Genomic DNA, 20722 nt, shown 5'->3' with positions numbered 1-20722 from the left:
AAAAGCAAGGCACAGAGCAGCTGCCTGCCCACCCGCTGACCTGCCTTTCTTTCCCTGCTTCCTCCTTCTCCTGTTCTCCTTTAACCCTAGGGGAGAAAGAAGGGGACAGAGAGCAGAGAAAAGATAGACCTACGCTCCAGGGGTCATTAGAAGTGGGACACCACAGTTGGAGGATAAACATGAAGTGTGCAGATGTAGCAGGCCAGGAGTCTCACGCCCCACCCCCGTCCCTTCCTCCCTCCCTTTCTTATCTTCTTTTCCTTTAGACTGGGTCTGTGTATCCACAGCTGTCCTCAAGCTTTCTGTGCAGCTAAGGAAGACACCTTCAGTTCTGATCCTCCCGCCTCCACCTCCAGAGTGCTGGGATCGTCTGTCCTGTACTACCATAGCTGGTTTATGTAGTGTTGGGCATGCAATCCTAGGCTTGATGCAGGCTGGGTAGTCAGTCTACCGGCTGGGTTCCATACCCAGCCCAGAACTTTCTTTTATTTCAGTATTGACTTTTCCTCCATGAGTAGCTGTCTAGAACAAAACATTGAAGGATGAGGTCACTGTTATGAGGTGAGATCATCTATTTACATGTAGGAGCTGAGAAAGCTGCCTTCTCTAAATATAACATTTGAAGGGGATTTTCCCCCCTGCATAGAATTAAAAAGGAACAACTCCGATGGCTGAGATAACACAAGACCTTGACTAATTCAACTCTGAACCACTCAGAGGTAAAGGAGCCAGGGTTGCTTTGATTTAGGAAATTTCCAGCCATGCTTTGCCCTGTGTGGTATCAATGTCACCCTAAGGCCGGCTCTGAGTTTCAGTGTCACCTCCCAACAGCAGTCAATTCTTCCCATGACTCCTGAGAGGGTCACAGGGCCGCTGGTGGCCTAGAAGTGGCCCTATGGACAGGGAAGCGGCAAGGGCTCGTTGGCTGAGGCTTGTCTTTCTGAGCCAGGTTCTGCAGGAGGTGGTGGGATTGCTCTGTTGATTTGGGCATCGTGAGCATTCCTGGTGAAGGGACTGCAGACAGACGCGGGGGGGGGGGGGCGACAGCTGAAGAGTCATCACTGTGTCCTCTGACAGGTGTCCTCCTGAGCTGAAGACAGAGCCTGTTAGCGGGAGAACTTAATAACTCATTCCGAAAGGTGAGACAAAGCATGTGTGTAGCTGATTTACCACAGGATATGTAAACATGGGCATGAATAAACTTGTACAATTCCAAATGTCAGGGGAGCTAAGACGTCATTCAGTTTCTCTGTGACTGGATTGGATTTATTCAGAAGCCCTGACTCCTATTTTCTGATAGAAAACTTCTCTTCTGATTGAAAATAGATCTGATTGCTTCTTGCTTAAAAATCATGTTTTGTGAGTAAATTCTTAGTCAACTCAAATTTTTCCCCCTGTGAGGAAGTCTCTCTCTCTCTCCCTTGTTTTTGTTTATTTGTTTATTCTCTCACTCTCCTTCATTATACTCCTGCATTCAGTCCACTCGATCGGTTTTTGTGTTGTTCTTTTTTAAATTTTTAAGACAGGGTTTCTCTGTATAACCCTGGTTATCCTGGCACTTGCTCTGTAGGCCGTGTGGGAATTCATCTGCTTCTGCCTCCTGAGTGCTGAGATCAAAGGTGTGCATCACCATTTCCCAGCTTCTATCAAAGATTTAACAACCACACACACACACACACACACACACACACACACACACACACACACCTTCTATTTAGTATGGAAAGAGTCTTATATAATTTTATGTTCTTTAGAGTTTCTTAGTTGTGGCAAAACCAAATTTTACCTTTTAGTATTTCACTCTAGGTTGAACAACACTGACTGAAGTTGTGTGACTTGGAATTAATTGTTCTACTTTGACAATACAACAGAAGTGTCCTAGAAATTGAACAATATGTTTACTTAGGACTTTGTCTCTTTGCTTCCTAGTTCATTCTAGGTGAACAGCAGGGATCTTATACTTTGTAAATCTTTTCCAATAAAAAAAATGAGATCCCCTGAACCAAAAATAGATCTTTCCTCCAAGAAGTTGTTTCTATCAACTGTTTGGTTACAGTAAGGTAAAAGTAATTAATGTGGAAAATTGATACCAGAGGTGACTCCTGTGAAAACCTACCTGGTTCCCTGGGGAAATATGACGTCTGGAGCTGTGAACAAGCCCTGGGACACAGTAAGCAGAACTTAATGGGGAATCCTGGAGGGAGTCTGAAAAATAAGAATGCCAAGAGAATCTGGGCAGTGGAGACGGTTTCTGATGTTCCAGATAGGAATAAAGACTTTATTGAAAGCTCGACAAGAAGAGTTGCATCACATTCTAGCAAAGAATGCAGCAATGTTCTTCCATGTCCTGAAATTTTCATTGAAGCCAAATGCAAAAGTTATGGGATAATTAATTTGACTGAAGAAATTTCATGAGTGTTGGTGGAGGCCACTGGTTCATTTCCAGCTGCCCAGACTCAAAATAATCACACAGAAACTATATTATTGGCAATACTGTTTGGCCAACCCTTAAGCATATTTCTGGCTCACTCTTTTTTTTTTTTTTTTTTTTTTTTGGTTTTTCAAGACAGGGTTTCTCTGTGGTTTTGGAGCCTGTCCTGGAACTAGCTCTTGTAGACCAGGCTGGTCTCGAACTCACAGAGATCCGCCTGCCTCTGCCTCCCGAGTGCTGGGATTAAAGGCGTGCACCACCACCGCCCGGCTCTGGCTCACTCTTATATGTTAAGTTAACCCATTTCTATTAATCTGTGTAGCACTACATGGCTGTGGCTTACCGGCAAGGTTCTGGTGCATCTGTCTCCGGCCAAGTCTACATGGCTTCTCACTGACTCCGCCTTCTTCCTCCCAGCATTCAGTTCAGTCTTACCCACCTAGCTCTCTCTATTGTACCTTATCAAAGACCAAAGCAGCTTCTTTATTCATTAGCCAATAAAAGCAACACATATACAGAAGGACCTTCCACACCACATGAGAGCATAACACACGGGCTGTGGCATGATTATTACTTGCGGTTTTTAGGCAGATTTATAGAGAAAAGTAAAGGCAGAGAGCTGAAAGATGTGAAAAACAAACATTTGAACCAGGACTAGCAAGATGACTCGGAGTGAAAGTGCTCCCGTGTAGCCCTGACGACCCCAGTTTGGTCCTCCATAACCCACATTTATAAAAAGCTATGATGTGGTCTGAAGGAGAGTGGCTGCCACAGGCTTCTATATTTACATGTGTAGCCCCCAGGTGGTGAGTTCTTTAGGAAGGATTAAAAGGTGTGTCCTTGTTGGAGGAGGTGTTAATCAGATGTGGAACCAGCCCAAAAGAGAGAAATACATTGCAGTCAGCAAAGCTGAAAGAAAAGAACCATCTAAGTTATTTGTAACCGGACAGAAAGATACAGGATTTCAAGTTTACTATATTGGTTTTTTTATTTTTTTAATTTTTATTTTTTATTGGTTTTTCAAGACAGGGTTTCTCTGTGGTTTTGGAGCCTGTCCTGGAACTAGCTCTTGTAGACCAGGCTGGTCTCAAACTCACAGAGATCCGCCTGCCTCTGCCTCCTGAGTGCTGAGATTAAAGGTGTGCGCCACCACCGCCCGGCCTATATTGGTTTTTTTAATCTTGATTTGGTCCAGTATTTCCTCACTATGCCCCCTTCATCCCTTTGGAATGATAATGTATAGCCAATGCCATTGTGTGTTGGGAGTGTGTGATCTGCTTTTTTATTTTGATTTTTCAGGAGATTAGAGTTAAGAGATTGCCTTTCATCTCAGAGAAGACTTTGACTTTTAAGGAGTCTTGAGACTGTGAAAGGCTATGGGAACTTTGAAGTTGGACTGAATGCATTTTTACTATGATATGGCTACAAACCTACAGGGGTCACGGTGTGGAGAATGGGGGTCAGACTGGAATGAAAACGGCCCCCAGGGGCTCATATAGTTACATGAGTGGTCCCTAGTTGGTGAACTGTTTAGGAGGTGTGGCCTTGTTGGAAGAAATGTGTCACTAGGGGTGGACTTTCAAAAGCCCAAGCCAGGCCTAGTGGCTCTCTCTCTCTCTCTCTCTCTCTCTCTCTCTCTCTCTCTCCCTGCTCCCTGTGAATCCACATATAGAATTCTCAGCTCCTTATCCAGCACCATGTCTGCCTGCATGCCACCATGCTCCCTATCATAAAGGTAAAAGACTACACCTCTGAAACTGGAAGACAGCCCCAAATAAATGCTTTCTTGTTTAAGAGTTGCCATGGTCATGGTATCTCTTCATAGCAACAGAACACTGATGAGGACGGGTGTGCACCACCATCCTCTTTGCAATAGTTATTGGAAAGATTAGCATCATTTAAAAGTAGCTTTTCAAACCTTGTACTGATATCATAGAAAAAGTGACATAAGGATGCGCTATCTCCTGCTGAAGGCTCCAGTAAGAAATGAAAAGCCAAAGTGGTGCCCTGCTGGAACGGGGCTGCTCAAGACAGCTCGGTTCGGGGGCTGGAGAGACTGCTCAGCAGAGGAAACCAGGTTCGATTCCCAGCACCCACAACCGTCTGTAATGCCAGGCACAGGAGATCTGATATCCTCGTCTGGTTTCTATGGACACCAGGCACACATGTGGTGCTCAGACCTATGTGCAGGCAAAGCACTGGTGTAGATCACCTTTGGAGCAGTTTGTAGTCTGTAGATGATTTCTGGATGGTGGCACTCTGCCGAGACAGATGTAAGCTAGGGACAGAAGTTAAAGAACTTAAGGGAAACATACCTGGAGTTTCCCCTCAGGAGGCTTATGCTGTTGATTGACCGGAGTCCATTTGACCTGTGAGAGGTGGATCCAAATCTTAGGATTTCATTGACTAGATGAAGCTTACCTTATCATTGTTTATAATTTATATCAAAATCCACACTGTGGAAAAGTAGCTAACGGGTATATAAGTGGTTGATTACTAAGAGCAGTCTTTGCAAAGCAAGTTTGGAAGTTACGTCTGAAACCTGTTGATCCTTTAATATGAAGCCTGTTAGCAAGGCAAATCTTCCACAGCTTGACTTTCAATCCTTCAGGTCTTCATTCTTCATAAGCTTGTACCTCAGGTCAGTGATTACCTTAGTGGATGCCACGCAAGCAGGTGGTGTAGGAAAATGTGTGTGGCTGCCTTTCGCTTAGATCATTGTTTTTCTAGGCATAAGTGACAAACACAAGGTAGAGAGTGTAAACCCAGGGAAAGGGTCTGTCTCTAGGTAATAGCACAGGTCGCAAGAGAGTTTCAGCTCGCACCTCTGTGCTTCCCTTACACGGATTATGCAGCAGTGAGGACCAGGTTAACAAGTGCCCCAGCCCAGAAGCTTCTCCCTGTGCCATTGTCACATGAACAGGGGCTAGCACGCTCTGGGGACCTGGCACTGTGCAGCTGGTGTTTGGGAGAGGTGGATTTCGCATATATGAAAGGAAAATTTACTGAGGAGTGCACTCATTTTCCCATATTAACCTGGGGCACTATGACAACCTATGTTTCCGGAGTAGTGACCAATAGCAGTACTGTTTGCTTGGCTTTGCAGTTTCTACTTTCAGTATTCTGAATGTAGCATTCGTTGGGGTTTTTACGTAATAAATGTACAGAATTTTTTATTGAAACATTAGCCAAACAGTGACCTTGAAATAATTATTTTGGGGGACACTTGAAAATTCGATCCTGGGGCATAGCTCAGTGGTCAGACATGGATTTAATGAATTTAACATTTGCAAGACCCTGCTCAATATCTTGCATCAAAAAAGTAAGTAAACATGAACTAATATAACCAGGAGAATGCTTGTTATCCTAGCCACTTGGGAGGGTGGGATTGTTTAGGAGCTCAAGAGTAGTCTGGGCAACACAGAAAGAAACTTTGCCTTGAATGAAACAAAACCAGACATAGATCAGAAGTTCAAGGTCACTAAGAAGCGAGTTTGAGGCCAATGTGAGGTACATAAAACCATGTCTCCCCACCACCACCACCAAAGAAGAGCTTACCCTGTGGAGGTATTTGTGAAGATTTTATAATTTAATGAAATCCTGTTACATAAAAAGTGTTCTCTTTGAGGAAACAGTTTGCAACTGAACCTCACGCAAAACTCTTTCTAAACTGACGCTGTATGCAGACCTTTCCCTTGAGTGCGTGGTGAACTGGTTTGTAGACGTGCTGGATCCGAGTGTGGTGCAGTGGTTTATAGACGTGCTGGGAAACTGGATCCTTTGCTCTCCATGAACTGCCATAGCATGCAGGAGATGAGACGTCCCAGCTTTCTCATCTGTCAGTCATAATTAGATTTTCCTCGTGGAGATTAAATGCAGATTCCCACGAGGCGTTCAGCATGGCACTTGTAAACGGCTCCCAACTGGCAGGCTGTGTCTGCAGGCCCTCACAGTCCCCCACCTGCCATCGAACCTGGTCCACATGTGAGTCACCTCCCCCTCCAGGGCACGAAGGGAAGGCCGAGCGCCATGAGCAAGACCATCAAACAATCTGCTCTTTCCAGGAAGGCCAGGCCATCCTAGATGGAATGTGATGGCCTTGGGGGCAAACTCCAGCACTGTCTGCCAATTTAATCTTGAAGGCTTCCTGCCTTTTGCAGTAAGTAGCTGGGAAAATATGCACCCTTCAATTCCTCTTCCCTTGAGAATAATATAAATCCCTCAAACTTGTGACCCTGCTATACTCCGTGTCTGGTAAAAATGAAGAGGTTGAGATTGTTATGATTTTTATGCATGTAACCTGTCTTGAGAAACAATCCCATGGCAGTTTATTCCCTATTCTGCGCTAACTGGGGACAGAAACATTAGGGTCAGATAGGTGCTAAGACTATTAACAAAAGGCAGAAGTCTATCTTGCATTGAAATGGTTAGAGACTATAGAGATGACCCAACAGTAAGGAGTTCAGCTGCTCTTACAGAGGACCCAGGTTCAATTCCCAGCACCCACATGGGGGCTCACAACCATCTGTTAAGTCTGGTTTCAGGGATCTGGCGCCCTCTTCTGGCCTCTATTGGTACTAGACATGAACATGTTGCTTAGACACACATGCAGGCAAAACACCCATACACATAAATTTTTTTAATGTCAAAAGAAATGTTTAATTGTAATGGACTTGTAATTTAATTGTAATGTTTAATTTAATGCACTTAAAAATGGAAGATGGTCTAGGGGCATCCCAGAGACACTCAATGGTGGTTGTCTCAGACAATAAAAACCAGTACTTTCATGTTTCCAGACATTCCCTTTGGTTTCGAGCAGCTCATCAGCTCCACGGCAAAAGACAGAGCCAAAGAATCTCTTGGGCAGTTACACATCATCTTACAGGATGCTGTTGTCCTAAATCAGGGATGAATTTAGGAAGGTAGAGAATATTTAAAACATACCCACCCTGCTAATTTTTTTTGTATTAAAAAAAGTATAATCTTGTAAAATAAGTACATCAAAGTCTACCTTTTAATTGCTTGGACATGAAAAACAGCGTGCAGGACCCAGTGTAGAGGCACACGCCTTTAATCTCACACTTGGGAGGCAAAGGCAGGTGGATCTCTGTGGGTCTGAGGTCAGCCTGGACTACAGAGTGAGTTCTAGGCCAGCCAAGGCTGTGCAATGAGACTCCATCTCAAAAGAAAAGAAAAATCACAAACAAATATTATTTACTCTTTTTTTAGTTTGGACGTGTTATGGGCTGCAGGTGCGTGAGGGTCTGCACGAAAGGCAAAAATCAGTCTTAAATGTTCTGTAGTTACTATTCACCTTGGATTCTCTTGAGATGGGGTAGCTCACTGGCCTGAATCCTAAGTGGATTCACAAACTTAGTTAAGCTCAATGTCAGGCAAAAGCCAGTTGCTCAATAAGTGTTAGTTATTGTCCTTAGCAACAGAGTGATGTAGCGTCCTTTAGACTTATTCAAAGGAATAGAAAGTTAGCAGAAGAGTGATGTCCTGAGGGAGACAATGGTGGCACACCAAACGACAAATACATGTCATTGTCACCCAGCCCCGGAAGTGGTCAGCATGCTTGGCTCGCAGTTTTTCACCATGATCACAAGAAAAATGCACTATGTGACGGTGCCCAGCACCGTGGCGGCGGCCAGCACCATGGCGGTGCCCAGCACCGTGGCGGCACCCTGCCCCATGGCGGGGCCCAGCACTGTGGCGGCACCCAACACCATGGCGGAGTCCAGCACCGTGGCGGCAGCCAGCACCATGGCGGAGTCCAGCACCGTGGCGGCAGCCAGCACCATGGCGGAGTCCAGCACCGTGGCGGCACCCAACACCATGGCGGTGCCCAGCACTCTTCCCATTGCCGTCCAGAAGCTCACCCCACAAGCTGTGCTTCTCCATCTTCAAGGCAATAGGAGATGGATGTTTGGAAAGTGAGAAGGCCAAGCTATGGTATTCCTCCTATCTGGTCTCAGTGTGGGTCCTGGGGCTTACTCCCAGCCAGCTGTGGAGTTGTTGCTGTGGTGTGTGAGCTCCCCCACCTGCTATGCAGCCGGTTCTGTCTGCCTATTCTGCCAGAGAGGATAATTTGATTTCCTGCAGTTACTCTGTCTGGTAAAGGACAACACTCAACCTTCCCTCCCTGGCAAGAAAAGAATCCTGGGGTATTTAGTGAGCGTTCCAGATGAACCACAAGACTGTGGTAGGCCCTGTGTATCCGACAAATGACTCCAGCGTCCCTGCCCTGGAGGAATTCGGTCTAGTTGAGAAGACAGACACACAAGTGAAGAATGTGAGTCACCCACAGCTCCTCCCGTTCTCAGTCTTTGAGCCTGAGTGAGTGGGAGCCTGGAAGGGAAGGTTTTTTAAAGAGGTTGCAGTATAATGAAGTTGAGAATACAGACACTGGGGGCTGGGGAGGTGGTTAAGCGGATAAGTAGTCTGGCCATTACACCCCAAACTTCAGCAGACAACACAAGGCGCTCCTTTATTGAGCTGATTTAGTATGCATAAAAAATCAACTAACAACAGAAGCTGGTCTTTCACCCCTCGTTAACGGACACTTAGCAGCCGCTAACCCATCCTCATAAAGTAGCAGGGAGGGTGTCTAGAGCTGGCCAGAGGCTGTAGTGATAGGAATACCTGGGTTGACACGGCTTCCCCGTATCCTTCTCTCACACAGTACCAAGTTTCAAATGATGAAGGTATTTGGGCCACAAATTCCACATAGGAAAAAGCAAATCAGAGTTCCAGGGGTTCAGGGGAGAAGAATAGGTCAGAAAAGAAGGAAGAAATGGCAAGCTGATAAAGATGATAGGGGGGACACCCCAGCAGCTGAGAAAGACCCGGAGCTACAGCTCATATGAGGGGGGTCTCAAAGTACAGGTTTCAAAATGTTTGGGCCACCCAGTGCGGAGTTTGGGAAAAGATACTCTTAAGTAAGGTCACTGCGCAATTACTTTCCTCTCATTCTCTCGCTGGCAGAGCCCTCCTGGTGCCTCCTTAATGGCGGAGAGAAGCAGCAAGCTGCTGATAAGCATCAGCTCGCAGGGCCACTTGATGGAATTTTTATCTTGCACAAAGTAGGTCCTGGATGATGAGCTGAGAGATTGCCAGGAATCCCTGGAATCTAATTAAATCTCAGTTGAAAACATAAAGGTTCCATTTTAGAGTCATGGGTGGGGGGTTGTATTGAATCCTTTACTCTGGCAAATGTCTGAGTTGTTTAACAGTCATGCATTCTTAGCGTGCTGTCAATTAAATGCGGGATTGGGAACCTGTGATGCGGTGGCTCAAGCGTGGATTTGAGGATATCTTAATTATTTTACACAATATTTTTTATTGTGTTCCAGATCCTCCCCACATCCCTACCCACCCAACTTCACGTTCTCTCTCTCTCTCTCAGAAAAACTGAACAACAACAAAACCCCCAGAAAATAAAAAAAAAATTAAAAATAGGAAAGCATAAAAAGACCACTAAACAGGGGATTCATTGACCAGCTCCTCCTGATCATCATAGGGTCTGCGCTGAGGTGTAGTTGGTACACAGGGACATGCCATTGGAGAAAACTGGTTTTCACTTTCCCTTCCTTATCATTGCAGATAGCCCATGGCTCGTGTTTGGTTTAGAACCTGGACTGATCTTGTATGTGCTGCTGTAATCTCTCGTGAGCATCAGTCCTGTTGTGTCTGGAAGATGTCTGTTTCCATGGAGTCATCCTCCACCTCCGGCTCTAACAACCTTCCCACTTCCTCTTCTGCTCAGACTCCTGAGCCCTGAGGGGAGGAGTTTAATGAAGACATTCCATTTGGGACTGAATGCTTGAATCTCTCTCTCTCTCTCTCTCTCTCTCTCTCTCTCTCTCTCTCTCTCTCTCTCTCTCCTCTTTGTGCTTGTGCCTTGAAGATGTGAGCTCTCAGCTTCCCTCTCTGGCCATTTTACCTGCTTCCCAGCAGCCATGCTCTCCCCAGTCAGTAGAGAGAAGTCTTACCTCTATCAAGGCTGGGCGACTGCAGACTAAGCAGACCAAGCTGACCATGCCTCCCTTTCCTTCCATTTTATATTCCCTCTAGTGCTAGGATTAAAGGTGTATGACTCTCTAGTCCTGGGATTAAAGGTATGAGCCATCGCCACCTGGATCTGTTTCAGCATTGGTATTGTGTAGCCCAGGGTGACCTTGAACTCACGGGGAGCCATCTGCCTCTACCTTCCAAATCCTGGGATTAAAGGTGTTTGCCACCACTGCCTGACCTCTAGCTTAGCTTTGCCCTTCTGATCTGTAGGAAAACTTTATTTATTAAAACATAAATAAAATATCACTATATTTCCCCTTTTGTCTAAAATAAAAAGAGAAGACTCTAATATAAGAAAAACTATATACAGTAAGTACAGTAACTATATATAATATATACAGGCAATAAATACATCAACATTGATTAATCCATTTGCATTTGACAAATTCAGAAAAAAATGCTCCATATTTATCCTATCTTGGTGAGTCTAACATCTTGTACCTAATTTACTTCCTATCATAACTTGCTTTCTGCATCAGGTAAACAAGGAAAACTATAACTATCTAGTCTTCAACTCCCTCAGAGACCCAAGAAGGAAATAATATTAACTGAGTAAGCAGGAAGTGCAAGCAAGCAATTTCCAAAAAACTGAGCATAATGATAGAAACAGCTGACTGCCTAGACAGTCACCCAGAGTTCCTCTGCAACACTGGGACACCCATCTTCGGCCTTCAGGCCTAGAATAGCAGACAGACCGTTCTGTGAAGCAGGATATTCTGAAGGGCTGTCTCTCCTTGTCTTGTCAGTGTTTGGCAGTCACTTTCTTTTGTACCCTGCTTGTCCAGTTAGGAAAGCATACTGTCAGCAGTTGAGGCAAGGGTATTTTCTTGCCCAGTAGCTTACTTTTGCCACAAAAGTAGTAAAATCCATGTGGAGTTTTTTTCGATGCCTGTTATCTTCTCTGAAGTAGATTGGTGCTGCCAGGAGCAGACATGTCTTATTATCATAAAAAGAGCCTATGTTATTAAAACATTTTAAATACCATAGTCTATAGATTTCTGAAGTGTTTGAAGATGACCTGTCTATCTAAAATATATCTTTGTTTGACCTTGAAAACATACTTAATGTGACTACAAGTTCGATTACAGTAGGTGATTAACTACAAAACCTGCATTTCCTTATTATCATAAACAGTAAGAATAATTTTCAAGGACTAGAAATTTGCTTTACATTGTTAAATGACTTATATAGGTACAATACCTTGAACAAGAGTAGAAATGTATGTATAGTATGTTTAACAAAATTAGTCTCAATATACAAAATTTGTATACAATATACAAAAGTCCAGTCCAATATAAAACATTTAAGACTAGTAGTTGCTTTTTAAAAATAGATTTAATAATCTATCTTTTTATCTTATCTATATCCTCCCTTTTTTCTTTTCAGAGTAGATTAAATAATTTACCCTTTTATCCTATTATATCTATAGCCCCCTTTTTTCTTTTCTTGAATCTAATTTTCTTTTTTTAGCTCTTCCCTGACCATTACCAATAATAACTTATAACTAACCCCCTAAGCAATGACAAACATCTATACTCCATTGAACAACCAAAGACCACCCACCTCACCTCTAAGTGTAGTCTATGACAGCCAAGCATCAAACTGGCCTTCATTGTTTCCACTCGCAAGCGCTGTCTCTATTTGTTAAAAGGACGCCTGTTTTGGAGTTGGATGGGAGGGTCAGGATGAATTTTTACTTCAGCGTTGCCTTTGAAATTTGGCTCTACTATTTATTACTTTGTCAACCTGAGAAAGATTAAGTAGTGTCCATGGGAGGAGGTGTGTGTTAAAGTCAAGTGGACCCGAGAGAGAGAGAGAGAGAGAGAGAGAGAGAGAGAGAGAGAGAGAGAGAGAGAGAGAGAGAGAGGAGAGAGAGCGAGCAGGCAAAGGTCTTGTGAACCTCAGTTTACCAAAGGAAAATGGGAGAAGTTAGAGTTTAGCACAACCGACAGAGGTCCAGAAGAACTCAGAAACTTCTCAGGGTAATGGGAAGGAGGAACAGAAGTTCTGGTAAGTGCAGGAGCCCAGAAAAGAGAGGGTCAGAGCCCCAGGTGGAGGGCCACGAACCCTGTAAAGGCACAAAGGGCTGCCAGAACCCCAAGCGTGGGCAAAGCCTGAGGTACTGCTAGAACCCTGATAAACTGTTAGGTTGGTAAGGGGAAAGGGGACGTGCAGGTGAGGAGACGCATAGCTGCAGGGGAATGGCCTGGCCCTCTGAGAGGACAGAGGCTGAGTCCAAGGGTTGATAGCAGAATGGGTAGCCGAGGAGAGCGTGGCTCTAAGAGTTGGGGAGGGGGGTAGCAGAGGAGAGCGTGGCTCTAAGAGTTGGGGAGGGGGGGTGGCAGAGGAGAGTGTGGCTCTAAGAGTTGGGGAGGGGGGATAGCAGAGGAGAGCGTGGCTCTAAGAGTTGGGGAGTGGGGGGGGGTAGAGGAGAGCGTGGCTCTAAGAGTTGGGGAGGGGGGGTGGCAGAGGAGAGCGTGGCTCTAAGAGTTGGGGAGGGGGGGTGGCAGAGGAGAGCGTGGCTCTAAGAGTTGGGGAGTGGGGGGGTAGCAGAGGAGAGCGTGGCTCTAAGAGTTGGGGAGGGGGGATAGCAGAGGAGAGCGTGGCTCTAAGAGTTGGGGAGGGGGGATAGCAGAGGAGAGCGTGGCTCTAAGAGTTGGGGAGTGGGGGGGGGTAGAGGAGAGCGTGGCTCTAAGAGTTGGGGAGGGGGGATAGCAGAGGAGAGCGTGGCTCTAAGAGTTGGGGAGGGGGGGTAGAGGAGAGCGTGGCTCTAAGAGTTGGGGAGGGGGGATAGCAGAGGAGAGCGTGGCTCTAAGAGTTGGGGGTGGGGGGGGGTAGAGGAGAGCGTGGCTCTAAGAGTTGGGGAGGGGGGTAGCAGAGGAGAGCGTGGCTCTAAGAGTTGGGGGTGGGGGGGTAGCAGAGGAGAGCGTGGCTCTAAGAGTTGGGGGTGGGGGGGTAGCAGAGGAGAGCGTGGCTCTAAGAGTTGGGGAGGGGGGGGTGGCAGAGGAGAGCGTGGCTCTAAGAGTTGGGGAGTGGGGGGGTAGCAGAGGAGAGCGTGGCTCTAAGAGTTGGGGAGTGGGGGGGTGGCAGAGGAGAGCGTGGCTCTAAGAGTTGGGGAGGGGGGTAGCAGAGGAGAGCGTGGCTCTAAGAGTTGGGGGGAGGGGGGATAGCAGAGGAGAGCGTGGCTCTAAGAGTTGGGGAGGGGGGATAGCAGAGGAGAGCGTGGCTCTAAGAGTTGGGGGGTGGGGGGGTAGAGGAGGTTATAGGGAATCAGAGAGTGAGGATTGTTTTTATTGGACGCGTTATAAAATCTTGCTGAAGTTGGTCCCCTTAGTAGTTTTGGAGCAGAGTAATTTTCAGAGGAATCACAGAATAGAAACAATCCCAATGCCTGTATCTACTCACAGGATACAGGTTGGTAGTGAAAAGCCACTTTCTTCATGCTATCGTCTGGATAAAACTTGAAAGTATTGTGCTAAGTGAAAAAAGCCAGCCATAAAAGGCCATGTCCTATATGATGTAAATATTCTGAATTGGCAAGTTTATAAAGATAAAAAAAATAGACTTGAGAGGCCCAAAGAGATAGCTCAGTGCTTAAGAACACTTGCTACCCTAGCAGAGGAACTGGATTTGGTTCCCAGCCCCATATGGCAGATTACGCCCGCCTGTAGCTCTAGTTCCAAGGGATCCAACACCCTTTCCTGACCTCTGAGAGCACCAGCTATGTGTGCTGCATTTATACACGTGAAGGCACTTACACGTACACACTGAAATTCAACGCATTTTAAGTAGACTTGTGTGGAGCTGCCTACAGTAGGGAGATGGGGGGCGGGCTTGTGAAGACTGTAGGCACAGTGGCTCTGGGAACAGTGTTAAAAATATTCCAAAGTCATTTATGGCGATGTTTGTACAACTACATGAGTAAACTTAAAACCTACCGGGTTGTGCGCTTTACAAGGGTGAACTTTACAGCATCTAAATTATATCATAAAGCTGTCAACAACAAATATAAACCAAGATAAGAGGAGGTGGTCAGAGAAGCTCTCGAGGTTGAGAGGGGACCGTGTATTTGGCGGTGTCCAGAGCTAGAATCTGACCGTGGAAGTGAGTAGCAATGATAGCTAGGCAGGGGGCCAAGAAAGACAAGGAGTGCTAGGGGGTTGTAGAGGTCATGGGCCCCGAGGGGTGGAGCAGGAATCACCCTGGCAGTAAATCTGCCAGTGAGCTAGGAGGGGGAGAAGTCTCCACGGGATGAGGAGGGCAGCCTGTGGGGTTGGGGTACAGGGTGGGGGAGAGAGTGGTAGAGTAGGGGGAGGGGGTGGGAGGGGCCTCTAATAGCTGGACGTTCAAAGCCAGCGTGTAGTTAGAGAGGGGTCTGGAATTTGGAACTTGGAAAGGATTCAAAGGCATTCTTAAGAACTCGGGGCCTGCTGGTTCTCTCTCCTTTATTTAGCCACGCCGCGTACATTTCTTCTGTTGCTGTCACCGCTGTCTACTCATGGGGTCCTCTCAGGAGGTGGCGCTGGATGGGGCAGAGAAGACTTTGGTGGCCTCAGTGTCTGGTGCCTGTATAATGACTTCCCTTCCAGCATTCTTACCAGGACCTGTCGCCCTGAAGGTGGCTGGAGGGCTATGCTGACCAGTCTGTGACTTTGCACCCACTGTGGACACCATCCTGGCCTTCATTATTTAATTACGCTATGGAAGCATCTGCCTCGATTTCTTTATTGAGTCTTTTATTATCACACATTATGCACCCCAACCCTGCTCCTTTTGCAGTCTTTCCAAATCTGCCCTCTACCCTTACAGCCTCCCCACAGAAGCAAAACAAAGCAAAGAAAAAAAGAATAACAGAAAAAACTTTTCGCCGACATCCCTGCTCCTCTATCAATGGCTGCCTTCTCTCTGAGTTGGCGCGTCTCCAGTTCCGCCACACATGTACCTCTCTGCTCCTGTGTCTTCCCACCTCTCCATCAAGTGTTGGTTGTGGTGGTACTGGAAGCTTCGGCATGCCATGCAGTAGACTCTTTTGTCCGAACAGCCTGACTTGCAATGGTCATTGCATTGAGTCCTTGGTCTGGCTCACGGTCTCTGGCTTCTGCTATGCCATCAATACTGGACCCTCTCTGGGACTTAGCTCACACATCCTGCCATTGCCCAGAGTCATGGAGATCCTGTGGCTATGACTCTGTAGGACTGGCCCCTCCACCCACTCCACCAGCTCAGGTTTGGGGTAGGTGTCGAGATGGGCCAGTTCATGGCCCTGGCTTTGGGCCTGGGTGGGAGCTGAGTTGGTCAGGCCCTGGCCTCCCTTCCCCTTAGCGAGACTTCCTCAATGTGTTAAAGGGTTGCCTATTTAGAGAGAAATGGGAGGGGTATGATGGACTTTGACTTCAGGTCTAAGGCTGTGCTTGAATTTTGGCTCTACTCTTTCTAACTTAGGCTATGTGGGCGTCGTCTTAATTAGAGTTTCTATTGCTGTGATAAGACAACAAGACCAAAACCAACTTGGGGAAGAAGGGGGTTATTTGATTACAGCATAAAGTCTGTTATCCAGGGGATTCATGACAGAAACTCGAGTCAAGGACCCAGAGGCAGGCCCCGACGCTTTTTCCTCATTGCTTGTTCAGCCTACTTTCTTATAGTACCCATATCTCTCAGCTACAGTGATCCGGACCCTTCATATCAACCACCAATCATTAATCAAGAAAATGCACACAGACTGGTGATAGGAGCATTTTCCCTACTGAGGGTTTTTCTCCCCAAATGACTCTTGCTTGTGTTGAGTTGACATAAAACTAGCCAGCACAGGTGCCTTACTTAATATTGCTGGGATTAGTTTGGTGATTGACAGAATACTCCTATGTGTTGGCGAGAGTGGATTCTCTCTCCTCTGCTTCCTTCCCCTGCCCCTGTCCCTCCTCCTGTTGTTACCCCACCTGCCTGCACCTCCAGAAACCCTGTCTGACCGGATGTCCTCTCTTGGGATGATTGAAATGGTTGAGCTGATTTCCAAACAGGCAGGATCACTAGAATCACATTCTTTTACCATGCCTTATAACATTTCTCAAAGTTTGGGTTTGGGAGGGTTGTTATTTTTGTTTTGTTTTGTTTTTAATTGGACTGGAGAAGTGATTCACTGGAAGAGTTTTTGCCTTACAAAAGAAAAAAAAAACACCTCAAGTGTTTTATAAAATATTTCTGGTCTTTTAATGTGGAGTATAGAAAAAAAGAAGGGTTTGCATTCTTGATTTACAAAGGAAAATATAAATGAGTATTTTTAATGTTTACTGGGCCTGTTTTTCTGCCCGCTTTACATGCAATCATTGATTTAATGTCCCTTGCCCTTCTGTGAAGTAGTACTAGCTTTATCTCACATGAAGGGGAACAAGCCAGAGAGATCAAATAACTTGTTGAAGGTCACATAGCTTCTCAGCCTGGGGGAGGATTTGAACCCAACCATCTGGCTGTGAAGCCTAACCTCCATAGGGCCACTGATAGATGGCAAGTAAACAAACCATTGTTGGGAACTACAGAGAGAAGAAATCCTTTCGCCAGTTGGTGCTCGGGTGTCTTTCTGGAATCTCTTACAGTGTGTAAATATTGGAGCCTCACATTGATGACTAATAGGATACTATTGTTATCCCAGACAGGCCTGAGAAGTCCTTGAGAGCTTTATTACCCCATCTCCTTAGAGCTCAGCCACCTCTGAGAATTCTTTTGCGGAGACAAAGAACCCATTTCCTTGGAGACAATGGTAGACACACCCTTGTCATATGACATTCCTGTCTGCTGCAAGCCAAGTTCCAATAATTAATAGTAAACCATGTGCTGTTGTTAATTAATCCCAGCTCTTGGGAGGCAAAGACAGGCAGATCTCTGACTTCAAGAATAACCTGTGTAGAAAACACAGGTCAGCCAGAGTTGCTGAGTGAGACCCTCACTCTCTCCAACAGACAGACCAATATTAATATTTAAAACAATACTTTGGCAAGAAATGATAGCACACACCTTTAATCTCAATGCTCCACTGGGGAGGCAGAAGCAGGTGGATCTCTATGAGTTTGAATCTACGTAGTAATGTGAGCCTGATCTAGCGACATAGTAAGTTCTAAGATAGCCAGGATTACAAAGTAAGAAGTTGTCTCAAAAAAAAGAGTTTACTTTATAATACATGCTATATACATATAAGGCATATAAAATACATTTACAATTTAAAGATTTGATTTCCTTCCCAAACTGAACTCTGTTGATGGGGCAAGTGATTCTTCTTGTTTTGAGGCAGGGTCTGCTCAGGTACCCCTGGCTGCCATGGACTCACTGTGCAGTCCTGGCTGGCCTCAAACTCACATCGTTCCCCAGGCCTTGGCTTCCTCAGTGCTGGGATACAGGAGTGTATACCACCCTGTGTCTTCCGTGTTTTATGTATCCTACTCATGCACATAATAATAGCTGATCTGTGGATAAATACACGGCATTATAGAAGGTATAGAATGGACTGGAAACATAAATATAAAAAGACTAACGTGGTGCCGAAGGTCTTTCTTTAGGAACATGGAATAAACATGCTAAGACTCTTGGAATTACTTCAGAAATTGTTATAAAATAGAAACAAATGCCTTTGAATATAAAGGATCCATTTGTCATAGTCTCCTGTCTGAGTGGGAAAGAAATGGCGTCTCATCAGCTTAAACACAGCTTTATCTCTTGCTCATTCTTTTTGTTTTCGTAGGCCTATGTGTGGTATGAATACATGTGTGTATGTTTACATATGTGTGCAGGTACATGTGCCTATATGTACATGTATGCATGTGAAGGCCAAAGGCTGACAATCAGTTTCTTCTTGATTGCTTTCTGCTTCATTCACTGCAGCAGGCTCTTTCAGTCAAGCCCAAGAGCTCACTGATGATAGGGCTAGTATAGCTAGCCTGCTTGCTCCAAGGACCCCCTATCTCAGCCTTCCCAGGGTTGGAATTACAAGGGCATTTATGTGGGTGCTAGGGGTCTGAACTTGGTTCTCCATTCGTTCACGACAAGTAAACCTACTGAGGCTGTCTCCACCTCCTATTTCTTGCTAGTTCTTATATCCATGGTGTGTCAGGACAGCCTCTGGCCTTCATTACTCAGCCGTCACTGACAGATAAACTGGCCTCTCCAATGTGCTCAGTGATGGTACCAAAGGAAAGGATGCCTGGAGAAGTGGGGGCAACATAGTTTCCTCTGCAAAAATCATCAACCAGAAATAGCTTCCTGGCCCACCCAGCTGCAAGGCTTCCAGCCTCAGACCAAAAGAAAGAAAGCCTCCTCCATGGCCAGGTGGGAACTTGGGGACTCATTTTTTTTAAGTATTAGGGATTGAATTCAGGGCCTCCTGAACGCTTACATAAACACCCTACCACTGACCTGTAGCCCCAGCTTTTTGTGTTTTTAAAATTTTAAGACAGAGTCACGCTAAACGGCCTGGCATAGCCTAGAACTCGTGATCTTCCTACCTCAGCCTCTGGAATAGCTGGGACCATGGACCTGTGCCATCTGACCCAACCTCAGGAATTCTTAGTGAGCAGCATCGGTGACACCCCTGGGCTCCTCAGACTTCCAGTGTGTAATGCTTTAAAACAAACAAAGCAATTGAGAAGGACATCTCTGCCTTTCAGATTTCGCTGTGGCCCTTGGGGCTCAAGGCTTCCCCACTGGCCATCCCCTGTGTTTCACAGGGCAAGTGTATCACTGCTTTGTAGAGTCACGTTTCGTTTGGCTTTTGTCTCCAGGAGCTTTAGAGCCAAAGATGAGTTTGTCTAAAGAATCTTATGTTAAAACGGGGGCTAAAATGTGATCTAAAATGGTAGAAAGTTGAAAATCAATATGATGATTTGTGCAAAGAAGTTTATTTAACCTTATCTGTAAAAAACAATAAAAATAAAAAGAAATTAAGATAAAATTATAACCCTGGGTGGATCCTCAGAATAATGGACAAAGATGGCTATTCCATCCTGACTTCTTTATAAACTTTTAAGGTAATGTTTTATCTTTTGTATTTTGCCTTTTTTGGAAGATATTCAAGTTAGCTATTCCATTGGTTAACTCCATACCATTGTGCAATTATATCATTGGTTAATCGTAGCATCAGGTAATTATATCGTGGGGTAAGTACCATGGGTTTGCATTTCGTTTGCTTGTTGAGTTATCTGTCGTCCCACATCCAAGCTGGCCATGATGGAACTGCTGGAGATGGAGCTGAACCCCAGGGGGTGTGGAGTGGAAAGCTCATAGCTGCTTGCCTCAGTTGTGAATATCTGTGAGTGAGGTTGACCCTGCCACTCCACAGAACCATGTTCCAATAGGCACATGGGTAATGAATATCCAGATGGGTGATGAGGCTTCCCCACCCATGGAGTGTATTGTATCCTTGTTTTTTATTTTATTTTATTTTATTTTATTGTTTTTCATTTTGCTCCTATGCCCATAGCTTCTTCCTCTATTCTCTAGTGTTGCTAAGGAGTGCCTCAACCCCATTGTAAGATGAGGAGAAGAATAAATAAACAAATGGAGACAAACACTGACTGCTCAACTTTCTAATCACCCCCAAACTGGTTTTATTGGAACCAACCACCTTGGAGAAGCCAGAGTTGGGCACTTTCTTGCAATGGGGACAGCTGAGTGGGCACATTTGCCCTGGTGGAGCTTAGGGGTTGGCTCTCTTTGATCAGATCTTTTCTCTTAATGAGCAGAAAATCCTGACCTTCAGCATGGCTTGGTTTTCAGCCACTGCAGCTCTTCAGATGTTCTGGGAGGGGGGGCGGTTGCTGAGTGGCCTTCCACCCTGGGACCTCTCTGGGAAACAAAACCTTCCTGCTGAAGGCGAGACTGTCCCCTGAGCCTTTATAAATCAAGTTAACTCTCAGCCGTAACTTTAGGAAAGTAATGCCTGTTCCGCCTCATCAGTCCCTGTTGTAGGAGAGGGACTTGTTCATTTCCTGGCTGCCCAGTAGCTCCGACCTGAAATAACCACACAGAAACTGTATTAATTAAATCACTGCTTGGCACATTAGCTCTGTCTTCTTATTGGCTGGCTCCTACATATTAATTTAACCCATTTCTAGTAATCTGTGTATAGCCACATGGCTGTGGCTTACCTGGTAAAGTTCTGTCGTCTGTGTCCAGCGGGGCTACATGGCTTCTCTCTACCTCTGCCCTTCTCTCTCCCAGCATTCAGTT

The 20722-nt window shown here is 45.6% G+C and overlaps 1 protein-coding gene and 1 long non-coding RNA gene across 3 annotated transcripts in view; both read left to right on the top strand.

Moving 5' to 3' along the window:
- The window catches only part of Shroom3 (shroom family member 3), a 280782-nt gene that overhangs the window by 75009 nt on the left and 185051 nt on the right, over positions 1 to 20722 (top strand). The gene's annotated exons all lie outside the window — the stretch shown is intronic.
- LOC142833162 (uncharacterized) lies at positions 1048 to 10266 on the top strand. The gene is made up of 3 exons (XR_012907332.1): positions 1048 to 1139; positions 9419 to 9516; positions 10037 to 10266. It is a non-coding gene; the product is annotated as an uncharacterized LOC142833162 (long non-coding RNA).

Source organism: Microtus pennsylvanicus, chromosome 12 (assembly GCF_037038515.1).
Source record: "Microtus pennsylvanicus isolate mMicPen1 chromosome 12, mMicPen1.hap1, whole genome shotgun sequence".
NCBI lineage: Eukaryota > Metazoa > Chordata > Mammalia > Rodentia > Cricetidae > Microtus > Microtus pennsylvanicus.
The sequence above is the reverse complement of the archived record's forward strand: the minus strand, read 5'-3'. Positions and strand labels throughout refer to the sequence as shown.